Below are 17,190 nucleotides of genomic sequence, written 5' to 3'. Positions count from 1 at the left end.
GTGCAAAAGAGTACAGAGTGTTACGGCAAAAACTGGACTCACTTCGTGTACAAACTGGACAATCTCTTTCGGAGTATCAAGGTTTCGGACGAGAACTCGTCTGTTACGCGGCTACTTCATTTTTTAAAACTTATTTCAACTCAGGACTTTTTTTTGCATTCCTTACGTACCACTCAAAGCGACGTCATCAACTTTCAACCCTTTCTGACATCATTTGCTCTTTTTTAGTCATTTACCGATTTGTTAAGAGAGCTAAATGATCGTGAAATTGAAAATCACTACAAAATGAACTCTGAAAATGTTGAAACTTGGCATGGTATCATCATTTCACCCGCATAGCATGTGCGAAAGAGTTGATTTGGTCACGACAAAAACTGGGCGCACTTCGTTTACAAACTGGACAATCTCCTTCGGAGTATCAGGGTTTCAGACGAGAACACGTCTGTTACGCGGTTACTTCATTTTTTAAAACTTATTTGAACTCCAGACTTTTTAATGTTCCGTACACAACATTCAAAGTGACATCATCCACTTTCGACCCTTTCTGACATCATTTGCTCTTTTTCAGTCATTTACTGATTTGTTTAGAGAGCTAAACGACCGTGAAATTGAAAATCACTACAAAATTAACTCTGAAAATGTTGAAACTTGGCATGGTATCATCATTTCACCCACATAGCATGTGCAAAAGTGTAGAGAGTGTTACGGAAAAAACTGGACACCCTTCGTGTACAAACTGGACAATCTCTCTCGGAGTATCAGGGTTTCGGACGAGAACTCGTCTGTTACGCGGCTACTTCATTTTTTAATACTTATTTCAACTCCAGCCTTTTTTGCATTCAGTATGCAGCATTCAAAGCGACGTCATTAATTTCCAACATGTTCTAACATCATTTGTTGTTTTTCAGTCATTTACCGATTTGTTTAGATAGCTAAATGACCGTGAAATTGAAAATCACTACAAAATGAACTCTGAAAATGTTGAAACGTGACATGGTGTCATCATTTCACCCACATAGCATGTGCAAAAGAGTAGAGAGTGTTACGGCAAAAACTGGACGCACTTCGTGTACAAACTGGACAATCTCTCTCGGAGTATCAGGGTTTCGGACAAGAACTCGTCTGTTACGCGGTTACTTCATTTTTTAGAACTTATTTGAACTCCAGACTTTTTTGAATTCCGTGCGTACCATTCAAAGCAACGTCATCAACTTTCAACCCTTTCTGGCATCATTTGCTCTATTTTAGTCATTTACCGATTTGTTTAGAGAGCTAAATGACCGTGAAATTGAAAATCACTACAAAATGAACTCTGAAAATGTTGAAACTTGACATGGTATCATCATTTCACCCGCATAGCATGTGCGAAAGAGTAGAGAGGGTCACGGCAAAAACTAGACGCACTTCGTGTAGAAACGGGACAATCTCTTTCGGAGTATCAGGTTTTTGGACGAGAACTCGTCTGTTACGCGGTTACTTCATTCTTTAAAACTTATTTGAACTCCAGACTTTTTTGGTGTTCCGTACACAGCATTCAAGGCGACGTCATCAACTTTCAACCCTTTTGGACATCATTTGCTCTTTTTCAGTCATTTACCGATTTGTTTAGAGAGCTAAATGACCGTGAAATTGAAAATCACTACAAAATGAACTCTGAAAATGTTGACACTTGGCATGGTATCATCATTTCACTCGCATAGCATGTGCTAAAGAGTAGAGAGGGTTATGGCAAAAACTGGACGCACTTCGTGTACAAACTGGACAATCTGTTTCGGAGTATCAGGGTTTCGGACGAGAACTCGTCTGTTATGCGGCTACTTCAATTTTTAAAATTTATTTGAACTCCAGACTTTTTTTGCATTCCGTACACGGCATTCAAAGCGACATCATCAACTTTCAACCCTTTCTGACATCATTTGCTCTTTTTCAGTCATTTACTGATTTGTTTAGAGAGCTAAATGACCGTCAAATTGAAAATCACTACAAAATGAACTCTGAAAATGTTGAAACTTGGCATGGTATCATCATTTCACCCACATAGCATGTGTAAAAGAGTAGAGAGTGTTATGGCAAAAACTGGACGCACTTCGTGTACAAACTGGACAATCTGTTTCGAAGTATCAGGGTTTCGGACGAGAACTCGTCTGTTATGCGGTTACTTCAATTTTTAAAACTTATTTGAACTCCAGACTTTTTTTGCATTCCGTACGTACCATTCAAAGCGACGTCATCAACTTTCAACCCTTTCTGACATCATTTTCTCTTTTTCAATCATTTACCGATTTGTTTAGAGAGCTCAATGGCCGTGAAATTGAAAATCACTACAAAATGAACTCTGAAAATGTTGAAACTTGGCATGGTATCATCATTTCACCCACATAGCATGTGCAAAAGAGTACAGAGTGTTACGTAAAAAACTGGACTCACTTCGTGTACAAACTGGACAATCTCTTTCGGAGTATCAGGGTTTCAGACGAGAACTCGTTTGTTACGCGGTTACTTCATTTTTTAAAACTTATTTGAACTCCAGACTTTTTTTGTGTTCTGTACACGGCATTCAAAGAGACATCATCAACTTTCAACACTTTCTGACATCATTTGCTCTTTTTCAGTCATTTACTGATTTGTTTAGAGAGCTAAATGACCGTGAAATTGAAAATCACTACAAAATGAACTCTGAAAATGTTGAAACTTGGCATGGTATCATCATTTCACCCACATAGCATGTGTAAAATTGTAGAGAGGGTTATGGCAAAAACTGGACGCACTTCGTGTACAAACTGGACAATCTGTTTCGGAGTATCAGGGTTTCGGACGAGAACTCGTCTGTTATGCGGTTACTTCAATTTTTAAAACTTATTTGTACTCCAGACTTTTTTTGCATTCCGTACGTACCATTCAAAGCGACGTCATCAACTTTCAACCCTTTCTGACATCATTTTCTCTTTTTCAATCATTTACCGTTTTGTTTAGAGAGCTCAATGACCGTGAAATTGAAAATCACTACAAAATGAACTCTGAAAATGTTGAAACTTGGCATGGTATCATCATTTCACCCACATAGCATGTGCAAAAGAGTACAGAGTGTTACGTAAAAAACTGGACTCACTTCTTTTACAAACTAGACAATCTCTTTCGGAGTATCAGGGTTTCGAACGAGAACTCGTCTGTTACGCGGCTACTTCATTTTTTAATACTTATTTCAACTCCGGACTTTTTTTGCATTCTGTACGTACCATTCAAAGCGACGTCATCAACTTTCAACCCTTTCTGACACCATTTGCTCTTTTTTAGACATTTACCGATTTGTTTAGAGAGCTAAATGACCATGAAATTGAAAATCACTACAAAATGAACTCTGAAAATGTTGAAACTTGGCATGGTATCATCATTTCACCCGCATAGCACGTGCGAAAGAGTTGAGAGGGTCATGGCAAAAACTGGACGCACTTCGTTTAGAAATTGGACAATCTCCTTCGGAGTATCAGGGTTTCAGACGAGAACTCGTTTGTTACGCGGTTACTTCATTTTTTAAAACTTATTTGAACTCCAGACTTTTTTTGCCTTCCGTACGTACCATTCAAAACGACGTCATCAACTTTCAACCCTGTCTGACATCATTTTCTCTTTTTCAATCATTTACCGTTTTGTTTAGAGAGCTCAATGACCGTGAAATTGAAAATCACTACAAAATGAACTCTGAAAATGTTGAAACTTGGCATGGTATCATCATATCACCCACATAGCATGTGCAAAAGAGTACAGAGTGTTACGTAAAAAACTGGACTCACTTCTTTTACAAACTGGACAATCCCTTTCGGAGTATCAGGGTTTCGGACGAGACCTCGTCTGTTACGCGGCTACTTCATTTTTTAATACTTATTTCAACTCCGGACTTTTTTTGCATTCCGTACTCACCATTCAAAGCGACGTCATCAACTTTCAACCCTTTCTGACATCATTTTCTCTTTTTCAATCATTTACCGATTTGTTTAGAGAGCTCAATGACCGTGAAATTGAAAATCACTACAAAATCAACTCTGAAAATGTTGAAACTTGGCATGGTATCATCATTTCACCCACATAGCATGTGCAAAAGAGTACAGAGTGTTACGTAAAAAACTGGACTCACTTTGTGTACAAACTGGACAATCTCTTTCGGAGTATCAGGGTTTCAGACGAGAACTCGTTTGTTACGCGGTTACTTCATTTTTTTAAACTTATTTGAACTCCTGACTTTTTTTGTGTTCTGTACACGGCATTCAAAGCGACATCATCAACTTTCAACACTTTCTAACATCATTTGCTCTTTTTCAGTCATTTACTGATTTGTTTAGAGAGCTAAATGACCGTGAAATTGAAAATCACTACAAAATGAACTCTGAAAATGTTGAAACTTGGTATGGTATCATCATTTCACCCACATAGCATGTGTAAAAGAGTAGAGAGGGTTATGGCAAAAACTGGACGCACTTCGTGTACAAACTGGACAATCTGTTTCGGAGTATCAGGGTTTCGGACGAGAACTCGTCTGTTATGCGGTTACTTCAATTTTTAAAACTTATTTGTACTCCAGACTTTTTTTGCTTTCCGTGCGTACCATTCAAAGCGATGTCATCAACTTTCAACCCTTTCTGACATCATTTTCTCTTTTTCAATCATTTACCGTTTTGTTTAGAGAGCTCAATGACCGTGAAATTGAAAATCACTACAAAATGAACTCTGAAAATGTTGAAACTTGGCATGGTATCATCATTTCACCCACATAGCATGTGCAAAAGAGTACAGAGTGTTACGTAAAAAACTGGACTCACTTCTTTTACAAACTGGACAATCTCTTTCGGAGTATCAGGGTTTCGGACGAGAACTCATCTGTTACGCGGCTACTTCATTTTTAATACTTATTTCAGCTCCGGACTTTTTTTGCATTCTGTACGTACCATTCAAAGCGACGTCATCAACTTTCAACCCTTTCTGACACCATTTGCTCTTCTTTAGACATTTACCGATTTGTTTAGAGAGCTAAATGACCATGAAATTGAAAATCACTACAAAATGAACTCTGAACATGTTGAAACTTGGCATGGTATCATCATTTCACCCGCGTAGCACGTGCGAAAGAGTTGAGAGGGTCATGGCAAAAACTGGACGCACTTCGTTTAGAAACTGGCCAATCTCCTTCGGAGTATCAGGGTTTCAGACGAGAACTCGTTTGTTACGCGGTTACTTCATTTTTTTAAACTTATTTGAACTCCAGACTTTTTTTGTGTTCTGTACACGGCATTCAAAGCGACATCATCAACTTTCAACCCTTTCTGACATCATTTGCTCTTTTTCAGTCATTTACTGATTTGTTTAGAGAGCTAAATGACCGTGAAATTGAAAATCACTACAAAATGAACTCTGAAAATGTTGAAACTTGGCATGGTATCATCATTTCACCCACATAGCATGTGTAAAAGAGTAGAGAGTGTTATGGCAAAAACTGGACGCACTTCATGTACAAACTGGACAATCTCTCTCTGAGTATCAGCGTTTCGGACAAGAACTCGTCTGTTACGCGGTTACTTCATTTTTTAGAACTTATTTGAACTGCAGACTTTTTTTGCTTTCCGTACGTGCCATTCAAAGCGACGTCATCAACGTTCAACCCTTTCTAACATCATTTGCTCTTTTTTAGTCATTTACGATTTGTTTAGAGAGCTAAATGACCGTGAAATTAAAAATCACTACAAAATGAACTCTGAAAATGTTGAAACTTGGCATGGTATCCTCATTTCACCCACATAGCTTCTGCAAAAGAGTACAGAGTGTTACGGCAAAATCTGGACTCACTTCGTGTACAAACTAGACAATCTCTTTCGGAGTATCCGGGTTTCGGACGAGAACTCGTCTATTATGTGGCTACTTCATTTTTATAAACTTATTCCAACTCCAGACTTTTTTTTGCATTCCGTACGTACCATTCAAAGCGACGTCATTAACTTTCAACCCTTTCTGACATCATTCGCTCTTTTTTAGTCATTTACCGATTTGTTAAGAGAGCTTAATGACCGTGAAATTGAAAATCACTACAAAATGAACGCTGAAAATGTTGAAACTTGGCATGGTATCATCATTTCACCCGCATAGCATGGGCGAAAGAGTTGAGAGGGTCACGGCAAAAACTGGGCGCACTTCGTTTACAAACTAGACAATCTCCTTCGGAGTGTCAGGGTTTCGGACGAGAACTCGTCTGTTACGCGGTTACTTCATTTTTTAAAACTTATTTGAACTCCAGACTTTTTTTGTATTCCGTACGCAGCATTCAAAGTGACATCATCAACTTTCAACCCTTTCTGACATCATTTGCTCTTTTTCAGTCATTTACTGATTTGTTTAGAAAGCTAAATGACCGTGAAATTGAAAATCACTACAAAATGAACTCTGAAAATGTTGAAACTTGGCATGTTATCATCATTTCACCCACATAGCATGTGCAAAAGAGTAGAGAGTGTTACGGCAAAAACTGGACGCACTTCGTGTACAAACTGGACAATCTCTTTCGGAGTATCAGGGTTTCGGACGAGAACTCATCTGTTATGCGGTTACTTCAATTTTTAAAACTTATTTGAACTCCGGACTTTTTTTTGCATTCCGTACGTACCATTCAAAGCGACGTCATCAACTTCCAACCCTTTCTAACATCATTTTCTCTTTTTCAATCATTTACCGATTTGTTTAAAGAGCTCAATGACCGTGAAATTGAAAATCACTACAAAATGAACTCTGAAAATGTTGAAACTTGGCATGGTATCATCATTTCACCCACATAGCATGTGCAAAAGAGTACAGAGTGTTACGTCAAAAACTGGACACACTTCGTGTACAAACTGGACAATCTCTTTCGGAGTATCAAGGTTTCGGACGAGAACTCGTCTGTTACGCGGCTACTTCATTTTTTAATACTTATTTCAACTCCAGCCTTTTTTGCATTTAGTATGCAGCATTCAAAGCGACGTCATCAATTTCCAACATGTTCTAACATCATTTGCTGTTTTTCAGTCATTTACCGATTTGTTTAGATAGCTAAATGACTGTGAAATTGAAAATCACTACAAAATGAACTCTGAAAATGTTGAAACGTGACATGGTGTTATCATTTCACCCATATAGCATGTGCAAAAGAGTAGAGAGTGTTACGGCAAAAACTGGACGCACTTCATGTACAAACTGGACAATCTCTCTCGGAGTATCAGGGTTTCGGATAAGAACTCGTCTGTTACGCGGATACTTCATTTTTTAGAACTTATTTGAACTCCAGACTTTTTTGAATTCCATGCTTACCATTCAAAGCAACGTCATCAACTTTCAACCCTTTCTGGCATCATTTGCTCTATTTTAGTCATTTACCGATTTGTTTAGAGAGCTAAATGACCGTGAAATTGAAAATCACTACAAAATGAACTCTGAAAATGTTGAAACTTGACATGGTATCATCATTTCACCCGCATAGCATGTGCGAAAGAGTAGAGAGGGTCACGGCGAAAACTAGACGCACTTCGTGTAGAAACTGGACAATCTCTTTCGGGGTATCAGGTTTTCGGACGAGAACTCGTCTGTTACGCGGTTACTTCATTTTTTAAAACTTATTTGAACTCCAGACTTTTTTGGTGTTCCGTACACAGCATTCAAAGCGACATCATCAACTTTCAACCCTTTCGGACAACATTTGCTCTTTTTAAGTCATTTACCGATTTGTTTAGAGAGCTAAATGACCGTGAAATTGAAAATCACTACAAAATGAACTCTGAAAATGTTGAAACTTGGCATGGTATCATCATTTCACTCGCATAGCATGTGCAAAAGAGTAGAGAGTGTTACGGCAAAAACTGGACGCACTTCGTGTAGAAACTGGACAATCTCTTTCGGAGTATCAGGGTTTCGGACGAGAACTCGTCTGTTATGCGGTACTTCATTTTTTAAAACTTATTTGAACTCCAGACTTTTTTTGCATTCCGTACGTACCATTCAAAGCAACGTCATCAACTTTCAACCCTTTCTGGCATCATTTGCTCTATTTTAGTCATTTACCGATTTGTTTAGAGAGCTAAATGACCGTGAAATTGAAAATCACTACAAAATGAACTCTGAAAATGTTGAAACTTGACATGGTATCATCATTTCACCCGCATAGCATGTGCGAAAGAGTAGAGAGGGTCACGGCAAAAACTAGACGCACTTCGTGTAGAAACTGGACAATCTCTTTCGGAGTATCAGGTTTTTGGACGAGAACTCGTCTGTTACGCGGTTACTTCATTTTTTAAAACTTATTTGAACTCCAGACTTTTTTGGTGTTCTGTACACAGCATTCAAAGCGACGTCATCAACTTTCAACCCTTTTGGACATCATTTGCTCTTTTTCAGTCATTTACCGATTTGTTTAGAGAGCTAAATGATCGTGAAATTGAAAATCACTACAAAATGAACTCTGAAAATGTTGACACTTGGCATGGTATCATCATTTCACTCGCATAGCATGTGCTAAAGAGTAGAGAGGGTTATGGCAAAAACTGGACGCACTTCGTGTACAAACTGGACAATCTGTTTCGGAGTATCAGGGTTTCGGACGAGAACTCGTCTGTTATGCGGTTACTTCAATTTTTAAAACTTATTTGAACTCCAGACTTTTTTTGCATTCCGTACACGGCATTCAAAGCGACATCATCAACTTTCAACCCTTTCTGACATCATTTGCTCTTTTTCAGTCATTTACTGATTTGTTTAGAGAGCTAAATGACCGTCAAATTGAAAATCACTACAAAATGAACTCTGAAAATGTTGAAACTTGGCATGGTATCATCATTTCACCCACATAGCATGTGTAAAAGAGTAGAGAGTGTTATGGCAAAAACTGGACGCACTTCATGTACAAACTGGACAATCTGTTTCGGAGTATCAGGGTTTCGGACGAGAACTCGTCTGTTATGCGGTTACTTCAATTTTTAAAACTTATTTGAACTCCAGACTTTTTTGCATTCCGTACGTACCATTCAAAGCGACGTCATCAACTTTCAACCCTTTCTGACATCATTTTCTCTTTTTCAATCATTTACCAATTTGTTTAGAGAGCTCATTGACCGTGAAATTGAAAATCACTACAAAATGAACTCTGAAAATGTTGAAACTTGGCATGGTATCATCATTTCACCCACATTGCATGTGCAAAAGAGTACAGAGTGTTACGTAAAAAACTGGACTCACTTCGTGTACAAACTGGACAATCTCTTTCGGAGTATCAGGGTTTCAGACGAGAACTCGTTTGTTATGCGGTTACTTCATTTTTTAAAACTTATTTGAACTCCAGACTTTTTTTGTGTTCTGTACACGGCATTCAAAGTGACATCATCAACTTTCAACACTTTCTGACATCATTTGCTCTTTTTCAGTCATTTACTGATTTGTTTAGAGAGCTAAATGACCGTGAAATTGAAAATCACTACAAAATGAACTCTGAAAATGTTGAAACTTGGCATGGTATCATCATTTCACCCACATAGCATGTGTAAAAGAGTAGAGAGGGTCATGGCAAAAACTGGACGCACTTCGTGTACAAACTGTACAATCTGTTTCGGAGTATCAGGGTTTCGGACGAGAACTCGTCTGTTATGCGGTTACTTCAATTTTTAAAACTTATTTGAACTCCAGACTTTTTTAGCATTCCGTACGTACCATTCAAAGCGACGTCATCAACTTTCAACCCTTTCTGACATCATTTTCTCTTTTTCAATCATTTACCGATTTGTTTAGAGAGCTCAATGACCGTGAAATTGAAAATCACTACAAAATGAACTCTAAAAATGTTGAAACTTGGCATGGTATCATCATTTCACCCACATAGCATGTGCAAAAGAGTACAGAGTGTTACGTAAAAAACTGGACTCACTTCGTGTACAAACTGGACAATCTCTTTCGGAGTATCAGGGTTTCGGACGAGAACTCGTCTGTTACGCGGCTACTTCATTTTTTAATACTTATTTCAACTCCGGACTTTTTTTGCATTCTGTACGTACCATTCAAAGCGACGTCATCAACTTTCAACCCTTTCTGACACCATTTGCTCTTTTTTAGACATTTACCGATTTGTTTAGAGAGCTAAATGACCATGAAATTGAAAATCACTACAAAATGAACTCTGAAAATGTTGAAACTTGGCATGGTATCATCATTTCACCCGCATAGCACGTGCGAAAGAGTTGAGAGGGTCATGGCAAAAACTGGACGCACTTCGTTTAGAAACTGGACAATCTCCTTCGGAGTATCAGGGTTTCAGATGAGAACTCGTTTGTTACGCGGTTACTTCATTTTTTAAAACTTATTGGAACTCCAGACTTTTTTTGTGTTCTGTACACGGCATTCAAAGCGACATCATCAACTTTCAGCCCTTTCTGACATCATTTGCTCTTTTTTAGTCATTTACCGATTTGTTTAGAGAGCTAAATGACCGTGAAATTAAAAATCACTACAAAATGAACTCTGAAAATGTTGAAACTTGGCATGGTATCCTCATTTCACCCACATAGCTTGTGCAAAAGAGTACAGAGTGTTACGGCAAAAGCTGGACTCACTTCGTGTACAAACTAGACAATCTCTTTCGGAGTATCCGGGTTTCGGACGAGAACTCGTCTGTTATGCGGCTACTTCATTTTTATAAACTTATTCCAACTCCAGACTTCTTTTTGCATTCCGTACGTACCATTCAAAGCGAAGTCATCAACTTCAATCCTTTCTGACATCATTTGCTCTTTTTTAGTCATTTACCGATTTGTTAAGAGAGCTAAATGACCGTGAAATTGAAAATCACTACAAAATGAACGCTGAAAATGTTGAAACTTGGCATGGTATCATCATTTCACCCGCATAGCATGGGCGAAAGAGTTGAGAGGGTCACGGCAAAAACTGGGCGCACTTCGTTTACAAACTGGACAGTCTCCTTTGGAGTATCAGGGTTTCGGACGAGAACTCATCTGTTACGCGGTTACTTCATTTTTTAAAACTTATTTGAACTCCAGACTTTTTTTGTATTCCGTACGCAACATTCAAAGTGACATCATCAACTTTCAACCCTTTCTGACATCATTTGCTCTTTTTCAGTCATTTACTGATTTGTTTAGAAAGCTAAATGACCGTGAAATTGAAAATCACTACAAAATGAACTCTGAAAATGTTGAAACTTGGCATGTTATCATCATTTCTCACCCACATAGCATGTGCAAAAGAGTAGAGAGTGTTACGGCAAAAACTGGACGCACTTCGTGTACAAACTGGACAATCTCTTTCGGAGTATCAGGGTTTCGGACGAGAACTCATCTGTTATGCGGTTACTTCAATTTTTAAAACTTATTTGAACTCCGGACTTTTTTTGCATTCCGTACGTACCATTCAAAGCGATGTCATCAACTTTCAACCCTTTCTGACATCATTTTCTCTTTTTCAATCATTTACCGATTTGTTTAAAGAGCTCAATGACCGTGAAATTGAAAATCACTACAAAATGAACTCTGAAAATGTTGAAACTTGGCATGGTATCATCATTTCACCCACATAGCATGTGCAAAAGAGTACAGAGTGTTACGGCAAAAAATGGACACACTTCGTGTACAAACTGGACAATCTCTTTCGGAGTATCAAGGTTTCGGACGAGAACTCGTCTGTTACGCGGCTACTTCATTTTTTAATACTTATTTCAACTCCAGCCTTTTTTGCATTCAGTATGCAACATTCAAAGCGACGTCATCAATTTCCAACATGTTCTAACATCATTTGCTGTTTTTCAGTCATTTACCGATTTGTTTAGATAGCTAAATGACTGTGAAATTGAAAATCACTACAAAATGAACTCTGAAAATGTTGAAACGTGACATGGTGTCATCATTTCACCCATATAGCATGTGCAAAAGAGTAGAGAGTGTTACGGCAAAAACTGGACGCACTTCGTGTATAAACTGGACAATCTCTCTCGGAGTATCAAGGTTTCGGATAAGAACTCGTCTGTTACGCGGATACTTCATTTTTTAGAACTTATTTGAACTCGAGAATTTTTTGAATTCCGTGCGTACCATTCAAAGCAACGTCAACTTTCAACCCTTTCTGGCATCATTTGCTCTATTTTAGTCATTTACCGATTTGTTTAGAGAGCTAAATGACCGTGAAATTGAAAATCACTACAAAATGAACTCTGAAAATGTTGAAACTTGGCATGGTATCAACTCGCATAGCATGTGCAAAAGAGTAGAGAGTGTTACGGCAAAAACTGGACGCACTTCGTGTAGAAACTGGACAATCTCTTTCGGAGTATCAGGGTTTCGGACGAGAACTCGTCTGTTATGCGGTTAATTCAATTTTTAAAACTTATTTGAACTCCAGACTTTTTTTGCATTCCGTACGTACCATTCAAAGCGACGTCATCAACTTTCAACCCTTTCTGACATCATTTTCTCTTTTTCAATCATTTACCGATTTGTTTAGAGAGCTCAATGACCGTGAAATTGAAAATCACTACAAAATGAACTCTGAAAATGTTGAAACTTGGCATGGTATCATCATTTCACCCACATAGCATGTGCAAAAGAGTACAGAGTGTTACGGAAAAAACTGGACTCACTTCGTGTACAAACTGGACAATCTCTTTCGGAGTATCAGGGTTTCGGACGAGAACTCGTCTGTTACGTGGCGACTTCATTTTTTAATACTTATTTCAACTCCGGACTTTTTTTGCATTCTGTACGTACCATTCAAAGCGACGTCATCAACTTTCAACCCTTTCTGACACCATTTGCTCTTTTTTAGACATTTACCGATTTGTTTAGAGAGCTAAATGACCATGAAATTGAAAATCACTACAAAATGAACTCTGAAAATGTTGAAACTTGGCATGGTATCATCATTTCACCCGCATAGCACGTGCGAAAGAGTTGAGAGGGTCATGGCAAAAACTGGACGCACTTCGTTTAGAAACTGGACAATCTCCTTCGGAGTATCAGGTTTTCAGACAAGAACTCGTTTGTTACGCGGTTACTTCATTTTTTAAAACTTATTTGAACTCCAGACTTTTTTTGTGTTCTGTACACGGCATTCAAAGCGACATCATCAATTTTCAACCCTTTCTGACATCATTTGCTCTTTTTCAGTCATTTACTGATTTGTTTAGAGAGCTAAATGACCGTGAAATTGAAAATCACTACAAAATGAACTCTGAAAATGTTGAAACTTGCATGGTATCATCATTTCACCCACATAGCATGTGCAAAAGAGTACAGAGTGTTACGGCAAAAAATGGATACACTTCGTGTACAAACTGGACAATCTCTTTCGGAGTATCAAGGTTTCGGACGAGAACTCGTCTGTTACGCGGCTACTTCATTTTTTAATACTTATTTCAACTCCAGCCTTTTTTGCATTCAGTATGCAACATTCAAAGCGACGTCATCAATTTCCAACATGTTCTAACATCATTTGCTGTTTTTCAGTCATTTACCGATTTGTTTAGATAGCTAAATGACTGTGAAATTGAAAATCACTACAAAATGAACTCTGAAAATGTTGAAATGTGACATGGTGTCATCATTTCACCCATATAGCATGTGCAAAAGAGTAGAGAGTGTTGCGGCAAAAACTGGACGCACTTCGTGTATAAACTGGACAATCTCTCTCGGAGTATCAAGGTTTCGGATAAGAACTCGTCTGTTACGCGGATACTTCATTTTTTAGAACTTATTTGAACTCGAGAATTTTTTGAATTCCGTGCGTACCATTCAAAGCAACGTCAACTTTCAACCCTTTCTGGCATCATTTGCTCTATTTTAGTCATTTACCGATTTGTTTAGAGAGCTAAATGACCGTGAAATTGAAAATCACTACAAAATGAACTCTGAAAATGTTGAAACTTGACATGGTATCATCATTTCACCCGCATAGCATGTGCGAAAGAGTAGAGAGGGTCACGGCAAAAACTAGATGCACTTCGTGTAGAAACTGGACAATCTCTTTCGAAGTATCAGGTTTTCGGACGAGAACTCGTCTGTTACGCGGTTACTTCAATTTTTAAAACTTATTCGAACTCCAGACTTTTTTGGTGTTCCGTACACAGCATTCAAAGCGACGTCATCAACTTTCAACCCTTTCGGAAATCATTTGCTCTTTTTCAGTCATTTACCGATTTGTTTAGAGAGCTAAATGACCGTGAAATTGAAAATCACTACAAAATGAACTCTGAAAATGTTGAAACTTGGCATGGTATCAACTCGCATAGCATGTGCAAAAGAGTAGAGAGTGTTACGGCAAAAACTGGACGCACTTCGTGTAGAAACTGGACAATCTCTTTCGGAGTATCAGGGTTTCGAACGAGAACTCGTCTGTTATGCGGTTAATTCAATTTTTAAAACTTATTTGAACTCCAGACTTTTTTTGCATTCCGTACGTACCATTCAAAGCGACATCATCAACTTTCAACCCTTTCTGACATCATTTTCTCTTTTTCAATCATTTACCGATTTGTTTAGAGAGCTCAATGACCGTGAAATTGAAAATCACTACAAAATGAACTCTGAAAATGTTGAAACTTGGCATGGTATCATCATTTCACCCACATAGCATGTGCAAAAGAGTACAGAGTGTTACGGAAAAAACTGGACTCACTTCGTGTACAAACTGGACAATCTCTTTCGGAGTATCAGGGTTTCGGACGAGAACTCGTCTGTTACGTGGCGACTTCATTTTTTAATACTTATTTCAACTCCGGAATTTTTTTGCATTCTGTACGTACCATTCAAAGTGACGTCATCAACTTTCAACCCTTTCTGACACCATTTGCTCTTCTTTAGACATTTACCGATTTGTTTAGAGAGCTAAATGACCATGAAATTGAAAATCACTACAAAATGAACTCTGAAAATGTTGAAACTTGGCATGGTATCATCATTTCACCCGCATAGCACGTGCGAAAGAGTTGAGAGGGTCATGGCAAAAACTGGACGCACTTCGTTTAGAAACTGGACAATCTCCTTCGGAGTATCAGGGTTTCAGACAAGAACTCGTTTGTTACGCGGTTACTTCATTTTTTAAAACTTATTTGAACTCCAGACTTTTTTTGTGTTCTGTACACGGCATTCAAAGCGACATCATCAATTTTCAACCCTTTCTGACATCATTTGCTCTTTTTCAGTCATTTACTGATTTGTTTAGAGAGCTAAATGACCGTGAAATTGAAAATCACTACAAAATGAACTCTGAAAATGTTGAAACTTGCATGGTATCATCATTTCACCCACATAGCATGTGTAAAAGAGTAGAGAGTGTTATGGCAAAAACTGGACGCACTTCGTGTACAAACTGGACAATCTCTCTCTGAGTATCAGCGTTTCGGACAAGAACTCGTCTGTTACGCGGTTACTTCATTTTTTAGAACTTATTTGAACTCCAGACTTTTTTTGCTTTCCGTACGTGCCATTCAAAGCGACGTCATCAACGTTCAACCCTTTCTAACATCATTTGCTCTTTTTTAGTCATTTCCCGATTTGTTTAGAGAGCTAAATGACCGTGAAATAAAAAATCACTACAAAATGAACTCTGAAAATGTTGAAACTTGGCATGGTATCCTCATTTCACCCACATAGCTTGTGCAAAAGAGTACAGAGTGTTACGGCAAAAGCTTGACTCACTTCGTGTACAAACTGGACAATCTCTTTCGGAGTATCCGGGTTTCGGACGAGAACTCGTCTGTTACGCGGTTACTTCATTTTCTAAAACTTATTTGAACTCCAGACTTTTTTTGTATTCCATACGCAGCATTCAAAGTGACATCATCAACTTTCTACCCTTTCTGACATCATTTGCTCTTTTTCAGACATTTACTGATTTGTTTAGAAAGCTAAATGACCGTGAAATTGAAAATCACTACAAAATGAACTCTGAAAATGTTGAAACTTGGCATGTTATCATCATTTCACCCACATAGCATGTGCAAAAGAGTAGAGAGTGTTACGGCAAAAACTGGACGCACTTCGTGTACAAACTGGACAATCTCTTTCGGAGTATTAGGGTTTCGGACGAGAACTCATCTGTTATGCGGTTACTTCAATTTTTAAAACTTATTTGAACTCCAGACTTTTTTTGCATTCCGTACGTACCATTCAAAGCGACGTCATCAACTTTCAACCCTTTATGACATCATTTTCTCTTTTTCAATCATTTACCGATTTGTTTAGAGAGCTCAATGACCGTGAAATTGAAAATCACTACAAAATGAACTCTGAAAATGTTGACACTTGGCATGGTATCATCATTTCACCCACATAGCATGTGCAAAAGAGTATAGAGTGTTACGGCAAAAACAGGACACACTTCGTGTACAAACTAGACAATCTATTTCGGAGTATCAGGGTTTCGGACGAGAACTCGTCTGTTACGCGGCTACTTCATTTTTTAATACTTATTTCAACTCTGAACTTTTTTGCATTCCGTACGTACCATTCAAAGCGACATCATCAACTTTCAACCCTTTCTGACACCATTTGCTCTTTTTTAGTCATTTACCGATTTGTTTAGAGAGCTAAATGACCATGAAATTGAAAATCACTACCAAATGAACTCCGAAAATGTTGAAACTTGGCATGGTATCAACTCGCATAGCATGTGCAAAAGAGTAGAGAGTGTTACGGCAAAAACTGGACGCACTTCGTGTAGAAACTGGACAATCTCTTTCGGAGTATCAGGGTTTCGAACGAGAACTCGTCTGTTATGCGGTTAATTCAATTTTTAAAACTTATTTGAACTCCAGACTTTTTTTGCATTCCGTACGTACCATTCAAAGCGACGTCATCAACTTTCAACCCTTTCTGACATCATTTTCTCTTTTTCAATCATTTACCGATTTGTTTAGAGAGCTCAATGACCGTGAAATTGAAAATCACTACAAAATGAACTCTGAAAATGTTGAAACTTGGCATGGTATCATCATTTCACCCACATAGCATGTGCAAAAGAGTACAGAGTGTTACGGAAAAAACTGGACTCACTTCGTGTACAAACTGGACAATCTCTTTCGGAGTATCAGGGTTTCGGACGAGAACTCGTCTGTTACGTGGCGACTTCATTTTTTAATACTTATTTCAACTCCGGAATTTTTTTGCATTCTGTACGTACCATTCAAAG

This window comes from Triticum dicoccoides, chromosome 7B (genome assembly GCF_002162155.2).
Source record: "Triticum dicoccoides isolate Atlit2015 ecotype Zavitan chromosome 7B, WEW_v2.0, whole genome shotgun sequence".
Lineage (NCBI taxonomy): Eukaryota > Viridiplantae > Streptophyta > Magnoliopsida > Poales > Poaceae > Triticum > Triticum dicoccoides.
The sequence above is the reverse complement of the archived record's forward strand: the minus strand, read 5'-3'. Positions refer to the sequence as shown.